The sequence below is a fragment of the Pinus tabuliformis genome, chromosome 3_1 (genome assembly GCF_031772625.1).
Source record: "Pinus tabuliformis cultivar Carrire ecotype Pingquan chromosome 3_1, CPIR1, whole genome shotgun sequence".
NCBI classification, from domain to species: Eukaryota; Viridiplantae; Streptophyta; class Pinopsida; order Pinales; family Pinaceae; genus Pinus; species Pinus tabuliformis.
In genome coordinates, this window is record NC_142301.1 from 200,118,741 (window position 1) to 200,139,176 (window position 20,436).

Below are 20,436 nucleotides of genomic sequence, written 5' to 3' on the forward strand. Positions count from 1 at the left end.
TTATGAGCTTGACTTCGCATGTTTTCTAACCACTCGTCCATCATCAAACGTGGTTGCACCTCGGGTGGAACCGCAAGTCCTTACACAGTGGATCGAGACATGTTCAAAAAGGTGGAACCCATTAGCCCTGGTTCAACTGTGTAATCCAAATGTATAAATAAAATTAACCATTTGGGAACCAATCTCCAAACACTGGTGTGTAATTATTTAACTACACAAATAAAGAAATAAGTTAATACAAATATGAAAATAATAAATTTCTTCATGCAAGTGAAGACTAGTTTAACGATTTGTACAAAAGTGAACTTAAAGATAAAGAAATTAATTCTTTCAATGTAAAAAAAAAAATCCAATGTTGGTTTAGTCTCGGGTTGGCCAGTAGATATGGAATACCTAGGATCAGCCTAAGGCAATAAGCCGAATTGAATGCATTCACTCAACTGTAAGGAAAATCCATAATGATAAACATTAAATAATTAAAGTTTAAAGAAAACTAATGTCATATTTTGTCTAATAATCCATACTGATAACTTAAGGTATTCCTTGAATGAAATATGAAGATAATCACATAATGGCTACTCGTGTGAGACTAGGAAAACACCATGAAAAAGGAAATATTCGTTGTGGAAATCAATATTCCATAACATTAGAGTTATGCCAAACAATAAAATTGGAGAGGGTTTCAAATTAAGTTACAAATATATATAAGTAAAACCTTGAAAAATACATATTCTCGATATATCAGGAGCTTCGTGGGGAGTTTGAGAGAGTATTCTGCAAGATGCGGAGGGGTTTTTAACACTACGATAGCGATGGCTCTTTCTCGTGTTGGCCAACCATCGGGAGAATCCAAGAAGCCGGAAGTCGTGTGTACTGCGTGGGTCTTTTTCGGTGCGCAGGAAGTAAGGCTCCTATGTTATCTGCAACAGACAGGGTGCACAAGGAAAATGGAGATGCGTAATTACCCAGATCTGGCGCATACGGGTCTCCCTCAGGTGGTCAAGACAACCGTCAAACTCCTGATCAGCACAAATGGTTTGGACGAGCTGAGAAATGTACACGGATCGGATATTTAACAATCCACCCCAAGGCTGTAGGTGCCTGCGAGATCATGCTCAGTGAGGGAGCTGTCTCTTGCAATAATGGAACCCTCAGGACGAAAAATCACGGACTCAGCTAAAGGTATGAAGAAAAACCCCAGATCTCTGCTTATCAAAACGATGATCTGTCTTATTACGATGTTGATCTAGACATCCATTGGCCATCGAGCCCTGCTTGGGCACAATATCCATCATTCCGTGGCGCCGAGTACAGATCGAGTCTCAGGCTTATAGATTCAGAACATCTTGTGGCAGAACGACCCTCTTTCTGGCTAGATCTGGAAGCCCCATCATCGAATAAGCTATGCCGCGGTGAACAAAAGGAGCAGAATAGAAACACAGGGTTAGATTTGCCAAAAACAGGATCTGGAAACCTGATAAGAGACAGCTTCCAAGTTTTTGTAAAAAACCCTGAAGGAAAATCGAAAATAATTTGGGTAAAAGAGACAGATATTGTCAAACAAATGCAGGATATTATTATGGAAAAGCTGGGTTACCCCATCAAAACGCAAAACCTGATATATGGAGGCAAAGTGTTACAGGATTCTAAATACCTTTGGGAATACAGAATCGCACCCCTGACAACAATTAACCTTAATCTGAGGTTAAGAGCGGGCGCAAACAACAATAACATGAATCAGAACAAGGCGGAAGGAAGAGTGACACTAGTTCAATTGGGAAAAAACTAGGCGGCATTTCTTTCAAAAATGCCCTACAAGGAAAAAACACAGAAGCAACATCGCGAACCAAACGGGTATGGATGCAAGGCCATACATTGTGGAATAGTTGAATCACACTCCAGAATATAACATAGATGCACCAGAAATAGATGAGCAATGCTCCATATATGAAAGCCAAGCACTAATATGCAGATTTAACTGCTTCTGGCCCAAACCGGCAGATATTTTTCTTTGGATCTATACGAACTAGACCGCGCACTGTGAAATACATCTTTGCTCCAAGGGGTTTTTATAGTGAAATTTCTATCAGCAACAGACAAAGACATAGTAATGCAGGAAGAACCTTGGTTTTGGGATCCACTGGACTCTTCATCACACCATGGTTCCCTGGTTTTGATGCAAACACAATGATTGTCTCTAAGATGCCAGTTTGGGTGCGGCTTCACAACCTCCCAATACATCTCTAGAATCAGCAAGTACTCACTGTAATTGGGAATACAATTGGGCATTACATTAAAATGGACACCGAGTGAGTGGAGGAAAGAATATACACTTTTTCATGGATATGTGTGGAGGTAGACCTCAGCAAAGGCCTGCCAGACCAAATTCAGCTGAAGCATAGACAAAGAAGTTGGACACAAGTATTAGATTATGAAAACACTGCATTCAGATGTCAAATATGTAGACAAATAGGACACCTACAAAGCATGTGCCCAACAGTGAAAAAATATAATTGCAGAAAAAAGAAAACGGAAAAACAACCAAAGGGATGGCATATTCCACCACCTCCCCCAGATGACGAGGAGGAAGAAGAGATGGATTATGTCAACCCAAATGAGAACAATCAGATGAATAAAGAACCAGCAGTAGAAGATATAAATCCACAGGAAGATATAGAGGCAGCAATGGCAAGAAGAGCAGAAATGGATATGGGCAGAAATAAACGCCAACATATATCAGACACATCAGATTTTGAGAACCCACAACCTGTGGCTGAAAATGCATTAGCACTCATAACTCCTACAGAATCACAGGGGATTTGGAAAAAGGTTGAGAAGAAAAAACGGTGAAAAGTCTAACTTTTCCCCACTTGTACATAATTATTTTTTGCATTTACATGTTTATTTGATGAAATCCATACACCCTACTGGTGTGAAAGGATCTATGCATCATATTGAGAATCTTTTTACAAATCTGTTTATAGCATATACCAAGAGGCATCTATAGCATGTAATTTTTCAATGATATTGAAAGATTATGATTTTTCCAGTGGAAAAAAAAAGTCAAACCTTGAGTGGATAATTAAACATGATGATGACACAAATTCATACTTAAGGCAATGTAAGAAAATCCTCGCCTAAGGAAAATAAGCCCTCTACATATGGGGTGCTAACAGAGTCCTATTATATATGTGGAAACCGCCATAACACGTCCCAACCGAGTCACCGATGGTCTAGAAAACAACTAAGGAAAATAATAATTTGCATAATTTCAGGACGTGTAACAAAGAAAGGAAATTAGAACCAAAGGGGGTGAAGGTAATAAACTCTAGCTCCAAATCTGGATTTGGAAACAAATACGCCACCTATAAATAAAATATGACATTCATCAGTAAGCGGCATGATTAGAATGCCATGAAAGAAGACTATTGCAGAAAAAACCTGAGAGGGAAACACATACCTAATATCCTATTGCTCAAAGTGGTGAAGAGTATTCCCATGGATATATAAAATGGCACGGTGAGTGACTCATATGTAGGAGAAGAAACCCTAATATGAATTAAAAAAAACTAAACAAAGGTAACTCAACTACCTTACTCTGGAAAGCTACAGTCGGGTGAAAGCGACCATATCATGGAAAATAAACCTACGGGTGTAACGTGTTCGGAAAAATAAATACTCTCTTCGCAAAGAAGAGAAGCTTGCTTCTTAAAACTAAATAACAAACAATATGTTTGAAAATTACTCATGAGCATACCACATCTGTATAAACATGGAAACCATCCTTGCAAGAGGAATTGGAAGGTTAGGGTTTTGACTTTAAAAGGCTCCACTCAAAAACATATGTTGGCATTGTAGTGCTTGCATTGATGTCAACACGATAATGGTGCTTCTTGCCATATAGATCAATGATGAGTGTTTGGTTGTAGCAGTCATCAACTTGTTTGCCTTGTTGGTTGGCATTGAGGTCAACATGGTTATGACATGACCTAGTGCATGATTCAGTGAAGGGTTTGGAGGAAGAGAAGAGATGGTTGCAAGGTATGTTATGATGGATTTTTATATGTTGATGGTGCTTCTACAAGTTTTGGAAGAATTGGAGTTGTTTCTACTCGTGTTGGATGACTTGAGGTGACTCTATAGGTGTTGGAGGTAGTTGGATGACTTGGTGCTATTACTGCATGTGTTGGAGATGTTGCTACAAGTGCTAGAGATTCTCCTACAAGTGTTGGGAGTGTTTGAATAGGTTGTTATTGTTGCTTGAGGAGATGGAGATGTTGTTCTTGATGAGGATTTTGGAAGACTAGGGCCTATGTTATTGACTTGTTATAGAGGTTCTTGGCCTACGTCATGAGTTGTAGACTTGTCATAGAGGTTTGTAGGTGTGTTTTGGAGTTGATGAGATTTGGTAGAGATCCAACTTGACTTGGTTTGAGTTTTCTTACTTGGTTTGAGTTTTCTTATCCTCTTTCAAAGTTACTTGAAGGAAACCTCCTCATGCAGCTGAAAGGCTCCAGTTGCTCGAAAACAGGCCTATGCATGTAGCCACTCATGATCTTCTAGTGTTGTGCCTGCGACTATGGCCTAAATCATGTTTTTGATACATTCCTAGTGCACATAAGGTGTTTATTTTTTTTTTGGCTTATCTTCTTTAGGACTTATCACGTAAAGGTTGAAAAAAGGTAAATGAGATTCTAGAATGTGATTAACATTTGAAACATCCTTCATGAAGTGTGTTACTCATATTTATGACTATGGACAAAAGTGTCTTCCCTAGACCTAGTGGATTGGTCTAGAACAACAAAAAAGTAAAGAATAGAAAGTTACCATTAGAGAAATCGAAGAATGGAAAGAGGCTTACTTGGAATCTGTCACACACTGTTCTCTTGATCCAGATTTAAACAGGAATGCAATAAATTATAGATAAAAAATAAATACAAAGATGCATCTCAAATAACACTACATTTCATTAATACCAAATACTGAAATATGCTTACAAACAGAATGGAAATAATGTTGGAAATAATACTGAGAGGGGGGTGAATCAGTATTATCAAGCAACTTACCAAATCTTCCTTATTTGATCTTTTGAATTATTCTTGCATATCAGTACCATAAAATGATGAGCATGAATAAAGAAAATAGACAGTCACACCAAAGAACACAAGATGTAAGGTGGAAACCCAATGCGGGAGAAAACCACCTGCTGCAATATGTCTCTATCTTCTTTCAAGAAAATCTTTTTACAATGATTTTGTACTGGTGCAGTCCTTTACCAGCACGCAGGCTGCAACCTCCAGAGAGCTACAACTCTCTCTCGTTTTCCAGTCTCTCCTGGAAGGGAGCTACAACCCCCTACTTCTTTTCATGAAGAAACAAATGATCAACAAGTATACAACAGATACAGTCCACTACAGATATCAGTAATTACAGAAACAACCCAGAACACCTTATGAACAGAAATATATAGTCAACAGATCAACTTAAGACAGGGACGCATATTTTCTTTCTGTGGCCTGCGACTGGACGCAGTCTACCTTCTTCTGTTCTGCGTGCAGACGCACTGTTCTTCTAAGCTTTTCCGCAACCGACGCACCCAGAAGCACTATTGCGCCGCGTATTTCGCTTCAGAGACGCACCCAATAACACAGTCACGCCGCGTCCTTTGCCTCAGAGACGCACCCAATAACACAGTCGCGCCGCGTCCTTTGCCTCAGAGACGCACCTGAGCTTTTACTTCACTGCGTCCCGGCGCACTTGCTCTTCACTGAACCTGCGTCCCTTCAGATATAAGAAATATGAGGACTTCAGAACCAACCCAAACACTCAGATCCACAGATCTGATCATGCGTCATAGAGATCATAGTCCATTAGAAGATTCGCCCTTATAGATCTAGACTAGATCTCACCAAGAGATGTTCAACCAAGATGATGCTCAATCCAAATGAACTCCTTTGCTTTATATAGGCAAGCTTCTCCCCAAAACATGGAACAATACCACGAGCCGACACCATAGAAACACAAAAACCGTCGACTAGATACCACACAGGAAACCCCCACGTGCATTTCTCTGCCTTGAAATGTGTGCACTGGGCGGACGCACCTCCTGAACGGCTGGCCTGCGTCCCGGGACGCGGGTTCTGTATGGTATACCTGCGGGGACGCACGTGCTGAACATATTTCCTGCATCCTTCTTGATTTATCACCTGAATGGGTTTGCCATCAAGGACAACACCTGAATCATAATGCCAACAATCTCCCCCTTTGGACTTGATGGCAACCACATAATCTTCAGCTTCATTCTCCCCCTTTGACATCAAGGGCAAAGGGTATGCTCCCCCTATGCTCATGCATCTCCAGATTTGTAACCAGAAATCCATCATGAAGGAGATAGAGACATATTGCAGCTATTTCCAAGATCTCCTTCTCCATAATGCCAACAATGCATTATGTGCTCCCCCTGAGCCTATACCACCAATAGGAAGATGATCAACAGTAAGATGATGCATCAACAACCCCCAGCTTTTGCCTGAGGTATTCAAAAGTGTCCCTGGGCAACGGTTTGGTGAAAATATCAGCAACTTGTTCCTTAGAAGGAACATACTCCAACTTGACCTTCTGTTCAAGTACTTGTTCCCGGAGAAAATGGTACTTGATTGGTATGTGCTTGGTTTTTGAATGCATAACCGGATTCTTTGAGATGCTGATTGCACTTGTGTTGTCACATAAGATAGGAATAGGAGGTGTACAAGTGATGTGATAATCCTGCAAAGTCTGCATCATCCAAAGAAGTTGGGTGCAACAAGATGCAGCAGCAACATATTCCGCTTCAGCTGTAGACAAGGCAATTGAACTCTGTTTCTTGCTGAACCAAGATACCAGTCTGGAGCCCATAAAGAATGCACCACCACTTGTGCTTTTCCTGTCATCCACGCTTCCGGCCCAATCTGCATCTGTGTAAGCATGAAGAGTGAGATCTGTATCTCTAGGATACCATAAGCCATAATTTTGAGTCCCTTGAAGATATTTGAAAATTCTCTTCACTGCTTGAAGATGAGTCTCCTTTGGATTTGCCTGAAATCTTCCAACTATTCCAACTGCATGCACGATGTCTGGTCGGGTACCTGTCAAATATAGTAAACTTCCAATCATAGATCTGTAGGTTGGTTGATGTGCTGCTGCAGATTCATCATTGGCACTGAGACTACATCCTGTGACCATGGGTGTACATACTGGTTTTGCATCTTCCATGCCATATTTCTTCAAAATTTGCTTGAGATACTTGGTTTGAGATAAAAAGATTCCTCCTTCCTTCTGTTGGATTTGCAAACCAAGGAAATATGTCAGTTCTCCTAGCAAGGACATTTCAAATTCTTTCTGCATGACTGAGGCAAAGCTTTGACTCATAGCTTCTTCATTGCTGCCAAAAATAATGTCATCTACATACACAACAAGTATTAGCAATTTGTCATTTTCAACTTTTATATACAGATTGCTATCTGCTGAACCTTTTAAGAAACCTTGTTGATGAAGATATTTGTCCAACCGGTAGTACCAAGCCCTTGGAGCTTGTTTGAGACCATAGAGAGCCTTTTTCAATCGGCATACAAGATTTGGATCATTTCCAAGAATGAACCCATCTGGCTGTTCAATGTACACTTCTTCTTCCAAGTCTCCATTCAAAAAGGCTGATTTCACATCCATTTGAAATACTTTGAAGTTCTGAAAACTTGAGAGAGCAAGGAACATTCGGATGGCCTCAAGTCTTGCAACAGGAGCAAAAGTTTCTTCAAAGTCTATTCCTTCTTGCTGCGCATACCCTTTACAAACGAGTCTGGCTTTGTTTCTAATTACTTCTCCATTTTCATTCAATTTATTTTTGAAGACCCATTTTGTTCCAATAACATTCTTATCTTTTGGTCTAGGAACCAGCTCCCAAGTGTTGTTCTTTTCGATTTGCTCAAGTTCTTCATCCATTGCTTTCACCCAACATTCATCTTTGCATGCCTCTTTCACATTTTGTGGTTCGGTGGAGGAAAGTAATGCCAAATAGCTTGAAGCTTCTGCAACTGTTCTTCTAGTTTGTATACCTGCTTCTTTTTGTCCCATGATCTGAGATTCTGAATGATTCTTCTGAACATATCTGGATGGAGTCTTTTCTTCTATTCTTGTCCGTTCTTCTGCTTCTTCGTGAGGTTCTTCTTGAGATTCTTCTTGAGGTTCTTCTTCTTCATTATTCTGTCTTTGAGGGTAGCTCTCATCTTCTTCGATGTCTTCACGATGTATTTGCCTAGGAATATATCCCTTTTCATCAACCACTACATCAATGCTGTCAACAATTCTGCCAAGTCTTTTATTGTAGCATTTGTATGCTTTGCTATGTGGAGAATAGCCAAGAAGAATGCCTTCATCTGCTCTAGGATCAAGTTTGCCAAGCTGCTCCTCAGTATTCTTGATATAGCATTTGCTCCCAAATATTTTGAAGTGCTTTACCGAAGGAGTTTTACCACTCCAGAGCTCATGAGGGGTTTGAGTGCCGTTCACCCGGACATTTGTCTTGTTGAGAATAATAACCGCAGTATGTGCAGCCTCACCCCAGAAGGTTGCGGGGGTTCCTGATTCATCAAGCATAGCACGAGCCATTTGTTGGATTGTTCTGTTCATTCTTTCAACAACTCCATTTTGCTGAGGCGTTCTAGCTGTAGAGAATTCTCTCCTTATCCCATGTTCATCACAGAAATCGAAAAATTCATTTGAAGTAAATTCCCCACCTCTGTCAGATCTGAGGCACTTAATTTTGTGACCTGATTCATTTTCAGCCAAGGCTTTGAAGGTTTTGAATTTTTCGAATGCTTCATCTTTGTGCTTCATAAGTCCTAACCAAACAAACCTGGAGAAATCGTCAATAAATAATATCAAGTATTCCTCTCCTCTAGGTGTTCTTTTTCTGAATGGTCCACATACATCTGTATGTACTAGCTCAAGAGGCATGCTGGCTGATCCTTCTTTCTCTGGAAAGTTAGTTCTGGTTTGTTTTCCAAACTGACATGATCTGCATATGGTGTTGTCAGGAATTTTGATATCTGGAAGATCGCGAACTGCCTGATATTTGCAAGCTTTCCTTATTTGTGAGAAGCTTAGATGTCCCAACCTTCGATGCCATAACCAGTGCTCTTCATTCTTGCTTAGATAGCATTGTTGTTGTCCTTCATCAAATATGTATAGATTATTTGGAGTTCTCTTTCCTTTGAGAACTGTTTTACCTGTATCAAGATCACGAACAAGGCATCCATTTGATCTGAATATAACCTCGGTTCTTTGATCACACATCTGGCTGACACTTAGTAGATTATGCTTCAATCCATCAACAAACAAAACATTTCCAGCCTTAACATCTTCTTTTAAAGGAGCAATACCTTTTCCTTTTATAGTTGCAGGAGTATCATTTCCAAAAGAGACTTTCTTTCCCTTTTCTAAATTACAATAAGACTCAAGTTTTTCTTTATCACCTGTCATATGCTTCGAACATCCACTGTCAATGTACCATAGATTTTCTTGTCCTTCTGCATAAAATGCTATCCCACATCTTTCTGTTTGAGGTTCCTTTATTCTCCATGTTTTGGCGCCTGAGGCTTGTTCCTTTTTCTGCTCTTGTACCTTTCTTTCCGGAAACCTGCTTCTGCATTCAAAGTCTTTATGTCCAAAATTATTGCAAATAGAACATTCAACTTCATTTTCAAGAGCTGAAAAGTTGTTATAGGTCCTTTTTGTAATCCCTGTCATACTTCTTTGTTTTTGAGCTTCCCTAGTCATGATTGTTTTATACGCAACACATTGAGCTGCTTTGTGACCAAAGTTATGGCAAGAAAAGCATTGTCCATTGAAGAAGCTTCTGTGATTATTGGATCTACCAGCCAACTGATTGTAATTTCTATTTTCATCTATTCTTGAACCAAATTGAGAAGATTTTACCTGTGGCTGGTTGTGGCTTTTGTTTACCTTTAAGCTGGATTGCCCCTGATAGTTTCTGTTTGGCATTTGTCCCTGCTTTACCTGATGATCTTCCTTGTGTTCTTGCTCATTTCTTCTTGCTGCATCAAGATAACTTTTTGAAGTGGATGCTTGAGAAGTTTCTCCATTATAGCCCAAACCTGTCTTATTTAGTGGAGACCGCTGCACACTGATGATCTCATCCAAAGTTTCAGATCCTTTGACAAACTTGAGATTAATAGTTTTTGTTTTCTCAATTTCTTTTCTAAGACCAACAATTTCACCTTCTAATTTTTCAAGATGTTTTTCCTTTTCATCAATTTGGAATTGTAGAGTATCAATAATCATGTTCTTTTCTTCTATGCATCTCTTGAGTCTAGTAATTTCATCATAAAGGTTATCCACATCGACAGCATCCTCATAATCATCATCTTGAAATGCCATTAACAACCTATATTTATTACCTTGTTCATCTTCATCACTGTTTGATAAGCCATCACTATCTTCATGGGTGTAGTAGCTTTTCTTATTTGCGCTTTGTTTCTTGTTCCATCTAACTGGTTCCTTTCCTTTATCTTTAAAAGAGCATTTTGCAGCATAATGACCTACTCTTCCACAAGCAAAGAATTTGAAGGGTAGCTTACCTCTGAACCTTCCAGAACCCCTTTGAAGATTTCTGACAAAATTTGATTCTTCTTCCTCTTCTTCTGGATCATGGCTTGCTTCATAGTAATCTTCTTTGCCTGATGCTTTAAAAGCAGCCTCCCTTCTGTTTGATGGTCCTCCCTTTCTCATTTCATAAGCAGTTAGAATTCCATGTAGCTGAGACATAGTGAGAACTTTGAGATTTTCCTTTTCTTCTATTGCAGATACTTTAGATTCAAACTTGGGGGATAATGATCTTAGAATCTTTTGAACTACTATAGTCTCTTTTATTTCTTCACCCAAATTTTTCATACAATTAACAATCTCATCTACCCGAAGAAAATAATTAGCCACACTTTCATCATTATACATCTTGAGAGTCTCATATTGAATCCTGAGAGTTTGAAGTTTAGCTTCCTTTACCTGTTCATCTCCTTCATAGCTAGTGATCATTTTGTCCCATATCTCTTTTGCTGATTTGAAGTGCATGACCTTCATGAATTCTGTTTGGGATATACTTCCTAATAGAGTACTGACTGCTTTTGCATTTGTTTCATATGTCTTTTTCTCAGCTGGATCTGTAGGAGTAGCTGAAGGAAAAGCATAGCCTGTTTCTACAATGTCCCAAACTTCAGTACCAAGAGATTGAAGATATGCAGTAACTCTTACCTTCCAATAATTGAAGTTTGTCCCATCAAAAACTGGTGGCCTGATTGATGCTTCTCTCTCATAGTTGCTCATGATGAACGATCTACCTTCAAGCGATCAAGCTTTTCTGAAGGACCTGCTCTGATACCAATTGTTGGAAATAATACTGAGAGGGGGGTGAATCAGTATTATCAAGCAATTTACCAAATCTTCCTTATTTGATCTTTTGAATTATTCTTGCATATCAGTACCATAAAATGATGAGCATGAATAAAGAAAATAGACAGTCACACCAAAGAACACAAGATGTAAGGTGGAAACCCAATGCGGGAGAAAACCACCTGCTGCAATATGTCTCTATCTTCTTTCAAGAAAATCTTTTTACAATGATTTTGTACTGGTGCAGTCCTTTACCAGCACGCAGGCTGCAACCTGCAGAGAGCTACAACTCTCTCTCGTTTTCCAGTCTCTCCTGGAAGGGAACTACAACCCCCTACTTCTTTTCATGAAGAAACAAATGATCAACAAGTATACAACAGATACAGTCCACTACAGATATCAGTAATTACAGAAACAACCCAGAACACCTTATGAACAGAAATATATAGTCAACAGATCATCTTAAGACAGGGACGCATATTTTCTTTCTGTGGCCTGCGACTGGACACAGTCTACCTTCTTCTGTTCTGCGTGCAGACGCACTGTTCTTCTAAGCTTTTCCGCGACCGACGCACCCAGAAGCACTATTGCGCCGCGTCTTTCGCTTCAGAGACGCACCCAATAACACAGTCACGCCGCGTCCTTTGCCTCAGAGATGCACCCAATAACACAGTCGCGCCGCGTCCTTTGCCTCAGAGACGCACCTGAGCTTTTACTTCACTGCGTCCCGGCGCACTTGCTCTTCACTGAACCTACGTCCCTTCAGATATAAGAAATATGAGGACTTCAGAACCAACCCAAACACTCAGATCCACAGATCTGATCATGCGTCATAGAGATCATAGTCCATTAGAAGATTCGCCCTTATAGATCTAGACTAGATCTCACCAAGAGATGTTCAACCAAGATGATGCTCAATCCAAATGAACTCCTTTGCTTTATATAGGCAAGCTTCTCCCCAAAACATGGAACAATACCACGAGCCGACACCATAGAAACACAAAAACCGTCGGCTAGATACCACACAGGAAACCCCCACGTGCATTTCTCTGCCTTGAAATGTGTGCACTGGGCGGACGCACCTCCTGAACGGCTGGCCTGCGTCCCTGGACGCGGGTTCTGTATGGTATACCTGCGGGGACGCACGTGCTGAACATATTTCCTGCGTCCTTCTTGATTTATCACCTGAATGGGTTTGCCATCAAGGACAACACCTGAATCATAATGCCAACAAATAAGACTAGCTCGGGCGATGGTAGCTTATCTTTGTGAAGATATGTGGTGGCTACATGCCTCTGAACTATGTTACAATGATGCTCGAAGGCCTATTTATATTGAGAAACAATGGAAAACCATAAACATCCAAAAATATAACCCTAGAAGATGAAGCATCAAAACTAAGGGCCCCTTTTGGGTAAATTGGTACATCAACTTCACGGGGTCGTAAATTTGGCATACAACCTCTGTTTGACACGAAAAATACATTGTTAGAAATATTTGTCTAAGGAATAAAACTTTCAACCAGCCAACACATGTCCAAAAACTTTATTGGCCCCAATTTTCCCAAAATAAAACCTTCTTTAGGGCCTCAAAACGACTCCTCAAGTTTAGGGCCTAAAAAAATGCCAAAAATAGTAAATTGTGATACAATTTAGGAAACTGAAAAGTTGAAAGAGATAGTGGTGGGTTTCCCATTGGAATAGGCGGGTGGCCACCAACATCTACCTGTATAAGTCCTCCCCCCTTAGGAATAAAAGGTTCGCATTGCGTTGAGTGCCTCCATGAGATGGGGAAACTTTTGGTGAGCTTGGTCCCTAGTGAACCACTTGCCTTGGTGTAGGAGTTGGCGATCTTTGACAACCTGATATATTTGGATATTATGGTGGTGAGTGTTCTTGACCTATGTGTCCATAATCCAATTAGTGGTGATCTATTCCATGCATTTTGGGTTTAACTCTATTGGTGTGAGTTGTTTTGCAATTTCTAATCTGTCCAGTAATAGTGGGAAGTATGGTCAAAGGTGTTCCACATTGAACACTGGGTGTAGACAAAGGAATGGGGGAATGTTGAGCTCAAAACAATTGTCTCGCATAGCCTTGGTAATGGTCTAAGGACTATATCGGAGTGCTTTGAGCTTCCAATTGGCTCAAGTAAGGCTTTCTTTCTACAAATGCAACCAAACTTCGTCACCCACCTGAAGCTTGTGGGGCAACTGATGTTGATGATGTCGCTACTTGTACATGGCATTTTCCACAATGAAGCGGTGTATATTGGCCCATTCAGTAGAGGTGCTTTCAGAGTCAAATCAAATGAATGTTGGACCTTACAGTGCAACAGTATCCCTGTGGGAGATGAGAAGATGTCATTCATGACTGTATCCACCTTCTTCTACTGCGTGGAGGAACCCTCCCAGGGGTCCATTGATGTGGTTATAACTCCCCTTAACTTGAGAGTGAAATAGAAAGAAAATAAAATTTCTAGTCTGGGAGATGATCTTACTGCATTTCTTAGAAGAGATCAAAGAGGTGGCACTAGGAAGAGCTACCTCCAGTGTCATGTATAACATATTACCCAAAGAAATAATAATAGAGCGAGGTCTCAACTCATATACAACATGTCACTTCCATAAGTATGGTTTTCCTAATAATACATCACAAATATCAAGAGGAGAAACATCACACAATACCTCATATGTGAAGGGCTTGATGTTGTAGGAAAGGTGGCACTATTGGCTAACTCGGAAACCTTGTCCTTGGTGAAGCCACCTGATGTTGTACAGTTGCAAGTGTGGTGTGGTCAGAAGGCCCAACTACTTCATGACCTCTGCTGAAATGAGGTTCTTTTGGATCCCACTGTCAAAAATGAATTACAGCAGCAAACCCTTCACCCACATCTAGGAGTGGAAGAGACCTCCACCTCCTATAGATCTTCAAGCCCATTCTTCTAAATATTGGTGGTGGAAATAGTGGTTCTAGGATCCACATCAATGATCTGTTTCACTTTTTCATTCCTCTTATTGGGTTCTCACTCAACATCAGAACATGCATTTAATTCGCAAGATTTCAAATCGGCCACCAGTGATTTCTTGGCCTAGCACTCACTTGTGTTGTCAGTGGGGCTCTTATGGAACTCACACCAATTTCCCATGTCCTTCCTTTACTCCATGGCGGTGTTATTTTCTTGCGGCTTCGATGGGTTGTCTTGGGTCACCCTACCTTGGCTTTGTCCTTGGTTCTGCAGTTTGGGGGCACCTTTCCCTTGCTTCAAATTTACAGATCCAAAGTATCGCTTCTTTTGTTTAAACTTTTGCTCAATTTTGATATGGTATTGATATGCCATGCCGAGTGAGGAGATGTACCAGAACTCCATATTGTCCTAGATGTACTTATGTAGGCAGTGATGAGCCCCAAAAATGGATAATTATATGGGCTCATTCAACCTCCTAACTCGACTTAATCCACCATTCTCATTAGTAATTTGCATGTTTTTTATTATATTTATGCTAATAGAGTGAATTGGGTTAGTCATTATGCCAACAAATCTAATGGGTGCTTTGTGCGTATTTTTAGTCAATTTTGAGACAAAATCAAAGGTTTTAATGAGCACTTGGTAGCCAAATTCGTGGGAGAACAAGGGAGAGGATTTGTAGGAAGGTGTCCCCTTGATTTATGGGCCCTTACCTCGAATTATCCACCATCAGCTCAGAGTTCAAGGGCCACCAAATCAATTATCACAAGGGCAGCCGAGCAAGTGCTAGTAAAAGTGTTGTTAACTACAAGTTTTGGCAACCAAGTTCCTAAAGTTTAGGAGGGTTGTTGGGGTCCTCAATTTGTATGAATAAGAGGGCTTAGGGACTCATTTCAGTTAGTCACTTTGTAGGCAGAAGTTAGCTAGTATGTATTTCGATTTTAGTCATTCTTTTAGTCATTTTTAGGTAGTAAGTTAGCTTTGCATTTCAGCACATTTTCAAGTTTTCCTTGTGGACAATTTTTGGAATGTAACTATTCTTTTGATCAATAAAGATGAATCCAGCTTTTCACCAGCCCTAAATCTCTCTTAGGAGATTGTAGCTTTTGGGGTTGGGCCCATCTCAAGAGCCCAATACCTCCTTTGTTTATCTTTATGTGTTTTTGTTGCATTCTTAGAATAAAATCTGCTATTTAGATTTAAATCTTGCTTTGTTATTTAGATTGCTTTTGATGATTAAAAAGACTTTTTATGTTCAGATTGAGTTGATAGGTTATTAACAGGGAAGAGCTTCAGAAAAAGGCCATCAAGCACCTCTGATTTCACCTCTCCCTCAGTGGGATCAGGAGATGGGATCAAGGTGACCTTCCTACCAACAAAAACACTGACTTTGCTTTGCCATGCAATCACTAGTGTTTGATTTTCATTTGTAGAAGTTGGTTACATGTTAAGAATTTTTCTTGCTCAGTTGCATAAGTTAGTATACATGGTTTCATTTTAGTTCAAACTCCTGTTCATTCTCTTTACTGTCAGCTAGATCAGATTAGGTCAATGTAACTAAGTCTTTGATTTTAGAAGTCTTCGTTGGTTCAGTTGGAAAAAAAACTTGCAAAGAACCTATACCACTTCTCTACCTTCCCATACTCCATCAAACCCATCTGCTCCATCCCTCAACTCAGCTTCTTGCCTTACGTTTTCCATTTGCTCACATAACCCTAGTTTTTGTGCATCATTGCTTCAGTCCTCCTTGAACAAATCCAGCCATCTACACCTGTCCTCAACTCCATCCACCAAGTCATGGACCACCTCGAACCCTTATCCTACCTCCATACCCACTCCTTCATCTTTCTCCCTCCATCCATCCTCCAAAATCCCATTTTTGAACATCTTGTAGAAAAATTACAAACATCCTGTAGAACCCCTGCAGACTTCCTGTAGAAGCTCACGAATGAGGTTTCTTGATAGTCAAACTCTGTGAAACCCTCTAGAAGGGTGTTAAGGACCACTTAGGCCCTCTCTGAACCTTCCTGACCTCCTCCAAGCATTTTCTCTTGCCAATCCACTTCTGCACAGTAAAAAACAGTTAAATCGCATGCATGATAATTCTGGCAACTTATTCAAAAATACAAAGAGATGTTTTCTTCAGATAGTGATAACTTAGACACATGCATTTTACCTTCCTAGAAGTCAATGGCATCTCTTTCAGTAGCTTTCATCCTGCTTTTCACATCAGTAGGGCTAGCTGGTAAAATTATGGTTTGCTAGGGTTTGGATTTCCTTTCAGCTTTTCAGTTTCTTTCTGCAAGTAGATTAGCCTTCTTTGAGTTAGCTTTCATCCATCAGTTAAAAAGGTTCTTCTCAGAGCTCATAGAAGTTGGCTTAATCTCCTAGTGGACTTGTTCCAGCTAACCAAGTGACAACTGCGGCAAGAGCTAGTACTTGTGCATACAACACCATCGTTTCCAAGTTTGTTACGAACTACCAGGTTGATAAAAGTAAAGAAGGGAGTCCCAGGAGTTGTAGCATTATTGTTGCAATACTCGAGCTCACCAGGTAGCTGTAGTATTTGGGTACCAAATGCTGCTCATAATCCTTGATACTGAACTTCGTGTGAAGGGTATGAAAAATATTGGTAAACTTTGGCATGCCTTGGTCTCTTTCCTGCCATAGCATGGTCCACTTTATGTATTTATCCTCATAGCTCCCGACAGGGTAGTACTTCTCCTTGATGGCATCTTAGAATGAATTCCAAGTGGGTGTAGCTTGTTATAGACATTTTTGGGCACTACAACCCCAAGCATAAAATGTCCATAAAACAAGGGCTCCTAAGTCCCTAAAAGTGTTGTTCTAACCCCTAAAGTAACAAGGTCAACTGATTACAGCTTCTCCCATAAGTTCTCCATAAGAAACTGCTCAGAACAGGTCAAAACAGGATCATTTCAGCTGCTCCATAGGAAAAGTGCATTGCAACTCACCTAAGTACACTGTGTGGGTGTGTTGCATTTCAAAAAGCCCTTCTATAGGATGCGATGGGTGAGAAGTGACAAATGGCAGTGTCAATCTGCAAGGTGGATATTGTTATGTACCTAGGGGGGATAATATGGGGTACCAAGGGAGGTACCCAAGGTAATAATGTAATAATGGGATGGGCCATAGTAATAAATAAGGTGGTTAACCCATGTCATGTAAGGGACCACAAGTAGTTAATAATAATGTAAGGGGCCCATGATATTAGTTGATGGTATGAGGAAACCATGGTAATGATACATGGTATTGTATGTATGAGGCCTATATAAAGGCTAGAGACTCCACAAGAAGATGAAGAGAAGTATTCTTGTATGAACAGGCATATGGCTTGTGGAGTGTTCTCCTTCCTTAAGGAGTGAATGTATGGTGTTGCCCTACCTTAAGGGTTTGACTAATAAAGTGAATCATTTCTATCTATATTCAGATCTTGTTATTTCTTGGGTTATTTTGCATTATCTTATACTTTTACATCAGATCTATAATATTCTGGGCCAGATCTACAACAAATATGCATCGAATCTTCCAGAAACTTCTCCTATGACACTTGCCTCTCTGAATTCGACCAAGGATGAGTAAGAGATCATCAATCTCCAAGTGGAAGCAAGAACTATCAGAGGGAAAACACTAATCAAATCACAAGCTGACTCATCTCCCTTATAGATATCTATATATGGATCCCTCATCCCAGAGATCCAGAGGTGGTAATTTTGCATCTAGTAAGGAATTGCTGTTGGTTTCTTGAGACACCATCATAGTGTTGGGTGATCTAAGCTTTGTATGAGGTGAAGAAGGCTTACTTGCTGAGAGGATGACGCTGGGTCAGAACAACTGGTTGTAACTCCCTTGGCTCTTTCTTGATTATCAATAAAAGCTGTTCAAGTTTTCCTCCATACTCTTGTGTCATTTATGTTTTATGCATTTGTATGGTCAATTTACATCTGATCCTAGATTGTTTATGATTATAGATCCATGTTCTTGTATAGTGTTATGCTACTTTGATCCTACAGGTACTCTATGAAGCTGGGCTTACAAGGAAGCAAGTAGCGAAGGACTATCAGGAGAGAGAGGAATCAAACTAGGAGATAAGCGGAAGACAGAGGTTGGTCCCCTTTGTTCTTCTCTTATTTATATTTCATAAAGGAAAAATGAAAGTAGCTTTACTTTGTTTGTTTCTAAGGTAGCTACCACACCTTAGTGGGATAAGCAATTCTATGTAGACACTTTTCCCTGTAACAAAATGTTGACTCCGCTCGGGACCGACTAGGTTGTTTGTTTATCTTCCTTGTTGTTTATTTTATAAACTTACAGACGGAGCCTGAAGTCGAGCCAGGTATCTTTTGAACTGCATTTTCTATGCAAATGCAAAGTAGATAAATGTTGCTTCAGTCAATCTCCAGGATTTGTTTATGAATTAAACAACTAATTCATAAACTCTCTAATTGCCCCTGTGGTAGCTCTAGTAACCTACTTAGATCCCCCCCTGATTGTTGGTTTACTAATTACCATTTTCTCGGCCAAAACCCCTGAACTGAATTGCAAACTGTGACCTGGAACCCAAGCAAAGTCTCGTCTCTGGCCCAACGCAGGCTCTGTTCTGTGAAACTGAAATTCAGTGCACTTCCCGAGTGTAGTAGGTGCGCTGCATTTCAAGTTCACTGTGTTACAGGTGCGCTGATCAGACTAGGCATTGTTCCTCAGTTTTGGTTTCTGTGTTCATTCTTTTCGGTTCTATTCATGAGTTTTGCTATTTGTAATCAGTATATCTCTGTTTGAAACCTCTTTCCTTGCTGATATTCCACCTCCATTGTGCAAAGAACTGTAAATGTTTTTGTGTATTTGTTGAGTCATTTTCAGTTCTCGTTTGCAAAAAAGTAACGTAATTGTACTGTCGTTTCATGATTTGAAAGTGTCGCAAGTGTCATTTTCAGTCATAGAAGAGAGTATGATTGCTCTTGATAGTCGATTACCTTGTTACTATTGTATTTGATCTGAATTAGTAGTTTTTCTAGTGTCGAAAGCAAGTCTTCATTTCCAAATTGCAAAGTGTTGTCATTGTCTTCATTTTTATTTTGAAAAGAAACTTGTTAGTAATTGTCGCTAGAAAAGTAATTCAGATTTGCGCATTAGCTTTCTTTTTATCATTCACATATTAAGAAGGCTGAAAAAAAATACATGCATGTGCATTTGAATTTAGACAGTTTGATTGGTTTGATTTAGGAAAGTGCATATAGTGTGTGCTCTTTGCTCTTTGTTGAAAGAATTTTGTCTTTCTTTACATAGTAGCTAGGATTTTCATTGCACAAAGAAGATAAAAGATTGTTTATCATGTTAGATTGCATTTTAGAAATTGTACATCTACATCACACAGTGAACCTGAAAGGATAGTTTCTTAAGCAAGATCAACTATAAAATAAATTTAATGAACTTAACAACACTTTGGAACCTAACGCACAACATCTAGAAGTCTAGGCTAGAGACGTATTCCGGCATCGTAAAGCCTGGTAACTGTTGTTCTCACTGTTGGTTGGGTGATTCCTCCACTTTGAGACGATAAGTGCCAGTACAGACTTGTGCTCCCACGTATCGTCGAGTATATTTTGGGACACCACAATAGGCTTAATCCTTTATCCTTAGGAAGCCGTGTCTGCCACCCTATCAATCACAATGCACTGAACACAACATTTGGGAAGATTGACTGTTGTATCGTAAAACTTATTCTGCAGTTTTGCGATTGGTTTGGTAATCCCTCTGTCTAGATTTCTAGAGCAATCCCTTTCGTTTCTTTTCAGTCTCCTTAACGGAAAAGGTCCATCTGAGCATTTATCACTTCAGGCTCATTAAAAATCGAAGGCGACTAGAGTCATCTTTTGTTTTTCCCCGACTCTTTAAAATTGAAAAAACAAGTTGTGTCAAAGCGTCTAAAATTTATTTTAAACGGAATAATCATCACCCTTTCCTACATTGATCTTAGGTTGAGAAAATGGAATCCACCAACTAAGG